The sequence below is a fragment of the Muntiacus reevesi genome, chromosome X (assembly GCF_963930625.1).
Source record: "Muntiacus reevesi chromosome X, mMunRee1.1, whole genome shotgun sequence".
Taxonomy (NCBI): Eukaryota; Metazoa; Chordata; class Mammalia; order Artiodactyla; family Cervidae; genus Muntiacus; species Muntiacus reevesi.
Genome location: NC_089271.1, coordinates 99,991,095 through 99,997,094, shown reverse-complemented (window position 1 = coordinate 99,997,094; position 6,000 = coordinate 99,991,095).

Sequence of the window (6,000 nt, the reverse complement as noted above, 5' to 3'; positions counted from 1 at the left end):
ACCCAGGGTCTTGCCTCCCAAGCCAGGCCTCTTATCATTTGATGGAGCTGCCACCAACAAACATGCAGTATCACCATCCCCCTCCCCACATCCACACATTTCTTTGTCCATATTGCCTGTTGGTGCACTCTGGTCATCTCATGCATGGGGCAGATGCCCTGTGAGAGCCGGAGGGGCCCTTGAGATTCGCCTTTCCCAGCCCTGACCCTGGGCGGATGAGCATGCTTAGCCCTTGGCAAGCATTTTGCAGCAACAGAAGCAGCGACTCGAAACTGGCTGTAGCTGAGTGACAGCTGACACCTGAAAGATATGAAGTCACTGAGTGCACGCCAGTCCTGTGAGGTAGGTACCCCACAAGCCCCATTTTATAGAAGAGGAAACAGAGGCACAGAGAGGGGAAAGTCACACAGCTATGAAGTGGCAAGGCCTGGATTCAAAGTCGACTGGCTTCTGGTTGCTTGCCTTTACACTGTCGTGTAATCTCTGCATCCCATGAGTTACTACGTGCTAGGTGTCAGCGCCTGCAGCCAAGGGCCCTGCGGCTCTGCAAAGCAGTACTTCTGTTGGCTCTAATGATGTGTGTGAGATGGTCTGTTCTTGTTCTCCTAAGCATGCTCAGTCCAAGTCCAACACTCTGCACAGGGAGTGCTCAACAAAAGCATTTATGTATGGCACAACAGCTCTGCACCTGGCCCTGGGCTAAGACTTGATACACAGCAAGTTGAACTTCTGGGGACCCCAGTCTAGTGTGGGGGAGGGGTGGGCATATCTGCAGTTACAGGGCAGAGTGATGAGGACCCCACTTTCCTCCACCTCCACCCTCCATCCCATCCCCTCATCCCTCACCGGTTCCCCCCTACCCCACCCCCACCCCTCCACCTCCATCAAGGAGCAGCTCACTTGCCAAGGTGCTTTTTGTAAACAGGCAGCTCCTTCTCCTGGCCTCTGGGCAGGGGTGGGGGGTGGGGGTCCATGAAGTCCACACAGATGAGAACAAAAGCTTTGGCTGAAGCCTGATGGCTGAGAGGAGTGGCCCAAGTGAGCTGGGAAAGGAGGGCCCTCTGCAGCCCTTGGGGAGCATAGAGTGCACAGCACGGAGGTGTGAAAGAACAATGTGTTTTGGAACTGCCAGTTGTTGCCTTTGTCCACTGCCTGAGTTGTTTTTGTGGGGGCTAAGGGACAAACCTGGAGGGCAAACCACTGAACCAGAGGATTATTCACAAACCTAAAATCAGATGGAATTTGCCCTGCTAAGTTTCAGACTTTCCTGGGACCCGGTGGTCCCTATTTTCCTGCCAATCTCTCCCTTGTGGAATGGAAATGGCTATCCTCTGCCTGTCCCACTGTATTAGGGTTCTCCAGAGAAATACAGTCAGTAGGAGATGACAGATTATAGATGGATGAAAGAAGAGGAGATTTATGATAGAAATTGGCTCACATGGTAGGGATGCCAAGAAGTCCCACGATCTGCCATCTGCAAGCTGGAGACCTAGGGAAGCCCATAATACAATTCAGTCCAAATCCAGAGAACCAAGGGAGCCACTGGACTAAGTCCCAGAGTCTGAAGGTGGGAAAACAAGGAACTCTGAAGTTCTAGGGCAGGAAAAGATGGCCATCTGAGCTTAAGAGAAGAGTGGGATCTGCCTTTCCTTCACCTGATTCATCTGGGCCCTTCATGGGTTGCACAATGCCCACCCTCATTGGTGAGGGTCAGTCTCTCTACTTAGTCTACTGATTCAAATGCAAACGTCCTCCACAAATGCCTCACAGACACACTCACCTCTCCGGGCCTACCTTAACCCAGTCAAGTCAACACATAAACATAACCATCATGTCCATCTTGAAAGCAGATAACTTGTTGCTTGGTTTCACAAGTTCACAAATGAGAGGAAATTTGCCCCAGGATGAATGATACCTTGAGTCTTACCCATACCTGATTTAGATGATATGTGGATGAGATTTTAGACTGAGAGTTGATGCTAAGACTTTTGGAGATTTTGAATGCATTTTTCATGTGAGAAAAACGCATTAACTTTTGAGGGACCAGAGGGTGGATGGTGATGGGTTGAATTGTGTCCCACAAAAATTCATGTGTTGATATTCTAACTGTCAGTACTTCAGAATGTGCCCTTACTGGGACTAGGATTATTGCAGATGTGATTAGTTGAAGCGAGATGCTACTAGTGTAGGGTGGGACCCTAATTCAATACTGCCGTGTCCTTATAAAAAGGGGAAAGTTTGGACACAGGGTGTGCAATGAAAGAAGAAAATGTCAAGAGACACAGGAAGATGATGGCCATCTACAAGCCAAGGAAAAAACTGGGAACAGATCCTTCCCTCACAGCCTTCAGAAGGAACCAAGCCTGCTCACTCCTTGATCTCAGACATCTACTCTCCAGAACTGGGGGACAATGTGTTTCTGGTGTTTCAGCCCCTGGTCCAGGGTACTTTGTTCTGGCAGCCCAAACAGACTAAGAGATCTTGATATTTTAGAGCAGCAACTTTTCCCTGAGGGTAATAGGGAGCCATTGAAATATTTTGAGTAAGGCAGGAACAAGGTAGAGACCTGTATTCTAGAAATTTACCCTCGCATCTGTGAGGAGGATGCACTGGAGGGTACAAGACCAGAGGCAGGGAGAATATTTTTAGGACATGCTGCTGTACTCTAGATGAAGTAATAATAAAAATAATAGTAATTATTAGTAGTTGGAGTATACCTATTTTTACAAACCCACCACTTCTACTGTGGGAGGTGCTTTACATGGATTTATTTTTATTTGAATCCTTGCAACCAGCCAATGAGACAGGCACTGTGATTATATCCCTTTGGCAGACCAAGGTCTCCATTTTGCCCCAGGCCATATGGCAAGTGGAGATCCAAGGATTTGAACCAGGCATCTGGCTCTAATGTCTGTATGCAATGGAATGTTTCTCAATGTTTACAACCAGCCTGGACTTGTGCCCATTTCTGGGAGTGTAGCTACTACCACCATGGTCAATTGCAAGCTACTAAGACCTATCAACAAGTTCACAAAATTGTTGAAAATGTCACAGTCCTTTTTCATGAGGTAGTGCAAGCCAGACAATTAGCAAAGCTATAGGCACAGAGCTGGTAACATGTGAAGTGCATGTTATTTCCCATCTCCCTACTGAGTTTTGTCTTCATGGAATTTTTTGGAGGCCGCTGTAGCAGACCACCTAGGACATTCAAATCTTGGTTTCACCAGTGAGCAGCTGCGTGATCTCAAGACAAGTTGCTGAACGTCTCTGAGCCTCAGTCTGCACCACTCTGAAATTAGTTCTTATGAGGCTTCATGAGCTCATGACGTGAAGCACAGGCCCTAGTGCAGAGTAGCTGTGCCAACAGTTTGGGTTGCTTTTATTGTTAAGATGATTGTGTTTTCCAAACCAAGAACAGCAGGAGCACGTTGTCCATTTGTGTTTTTGTTTTTGTTTTTTCCCAATGTCTGCCTGGACAGCATGCCTGCTTGATGCTGGGCTCCGGCTGGTCCCCTGGCGTTAGGTCATATTAACCTTCTGAACCGTTGTAGCGATGGTGCGGCAGTAGCCTAGCTGGTTGCTAGGACAGCCACCGGCCTGGATTTTGGTGGGTGTGTGTATTTCTAATCACAAAATTGCAAATGGTCTGAAGGGTCCTAGAATAGTGGATGGAGCCTCTTCCCATGTGGGGCCTGAGTCGTGCCTGTGCTGTTGGAAAAAAAAATGTCATCACATAGAGAGTAATAATTAGCAAGCCATCTGCATACTTTTTTCTATATAAAAGCTTTGACAGTGTCTTTCAGTTGTATGTATGGTACAAGAGGAAAACTGGCAGTCATCTGGATTTATGTTAATTCCCTAAATTATTTATCTATCTGTTTCCAAAACCATTTCCCATCCTTATCTACCCTTTGATACTACCTATGGCATTCTGAAAGTGGAATTTGTGGTAAGCAAGGAGCTTCAGGGGAAAAATTGACGTGTAGCCACAGCTTTCTGGTTTCATGGTGAAATCGATGGAAGCCATTCTCCAGTCCTTTAATTAACTGCTCGCTTGCTAATGAGGGCTTTTTTCTTAAAGGTTCCTATTTTTTAAATCAGTGAAGTCGCCAGGAAATTACAATCAATATTTTAACAATTTCCCATTTGTTTCCATTGTGAATCTTAAAAGTGCTTACCACCACCAACATCCCAGAGAAAATTAAAACTAAGAACATGGTGAAGAGAACTAATTCAACTCAAAATGATACTTCAACTCAAAATGATTTCCCAATGGTTCTCGTCCACCCCACCAGGGCAAAATGCCACATGTCCTCATCAAGTGCCCCAGCCTGACTCCTCACCTGGCACACAATCACCTTTTTCCAGACACAGCAAAACACTCACCATTTGCCTAAATCATTTGCACATGGCTTTGGACCCATGTGCAGAACTGAGTTTTCACCCTAATATATTTCACCTTACATTCAATACCTGCCTTCTGTCTTTGGGGGTGTTTGGAGTACATAACAGTAGCCTCTTCTCTGAGGACAAACAACCTATAGACCAGGTACCCTGCCAAGGGTGTTATATCCAGAGGGGCTGCAACCCTGACTACACCCCAGTAAGGAGATGCTGGAGCAGCCACACCTGGATCTACAACAGGAGACAGTCACCACCCTGGTCTTCCCCACGGACATTTGTCTATCCCGGTTCCTGTTGGTTGTGGCTGCCAGTCTGCTGTGGGGAGAAAATGTAGGTCATCATGGTTAGGATTCTATGCAGAGGGTGCATTATCAATAACAAGCCCTGAAAGAATGTTCAGGGAGCCTAGCACTCAGAGCCCTGGGCAGTGAGGTGTGGTCTCTGCACGGGGTGGGGGGCACAACTGCAGGGGGCCAGGAACAGGGGAGAGGCTAGGAAAGTGTAGGTAGGGGATGACTTCCAGGCATAGCCAACAGCCCCTAAGCATGTGCAGCAGCTGGGGGCAAGGGGGGCAATGTCAGACCCTGTGCTGAGCTCTGCCACTGTGCATCACCCCATTTCTTCCCTCTGGGTCTGGATTCTTCTATTTGGAGGACACTGTGAACCCTTCTTTGCCCCAGTCACGAGTCAGCCATGAGTTCATCAGGGAGGGTTTTGGAGGACCCCAAACGTCTCTGGTAAAATAGTGTAACAGGAAGAGCTGAGGGCAAAGGCGTGCAGATCGGAGAGACAGACAGGCTCACGGCTGGCAGAGGGAGGGAGAGAAGGCACCGGTGCTGTGCTGTGCTGCAATTTGAGCCAGGCTTCATGGAGGATGAGCCTTTTGAGAGGAGCCCTGAAAGTCAGGTGGAATTTTGACGGGACAGCCAGCATCCTAGGCAGAAATGCATTAGCAAAGTGTAGAGGTCGGAAGAACCAGGGTTGTTTGGGGTCCAATCAACGGTCCAACTGGGCAGAAGTCCCAGGAGCATGTGTGAAAACACCAGATGAAGAATCTGGATGAAGGCTGAGGCCCGCCTGTGGGACACCAGGCTGAGGAGCTGGGACTTAGTGCTATCGGCAGTAGAGAGCCACAGGAGGCTTTGGAGCAAGGGTGTACAGATGAACAAAGCAACTGCTATACTTGCAGTCAGCATGCCTGCTCTCCAAGGGCCCCCACCTATGCAGGCGATACACAGAGTTCCAGAAGTTGCCCAGTTAAAGCTCCACACCTGTCACATACACATGGAAAAACTTCTTGTATGTTCCCAGGACTCTGCCTATGAATAAGAGGTGTCTGCTGACTGTTTTCTTATCTCTCGAGCTCCAGGTCTGGATCAGACCAAAGGCAGAGCCCACATTGGCCTTGCCCTGGTGCCCCTGAACTCCCATAGCCCAAGTCCAACCCTTTGCTTGACAGCTTCTCAAGAAACAAGGCCAGAAGATCCCTGGAGAAGGGCAGCCCCTGGAGAGGCTGTAGGATTCCTTTCCTTGCCTGGACCCACAGTCCAGGGCTGCTCCCGCTAAACGTGAGCAGTCACTTGACAGGTGGAAGCA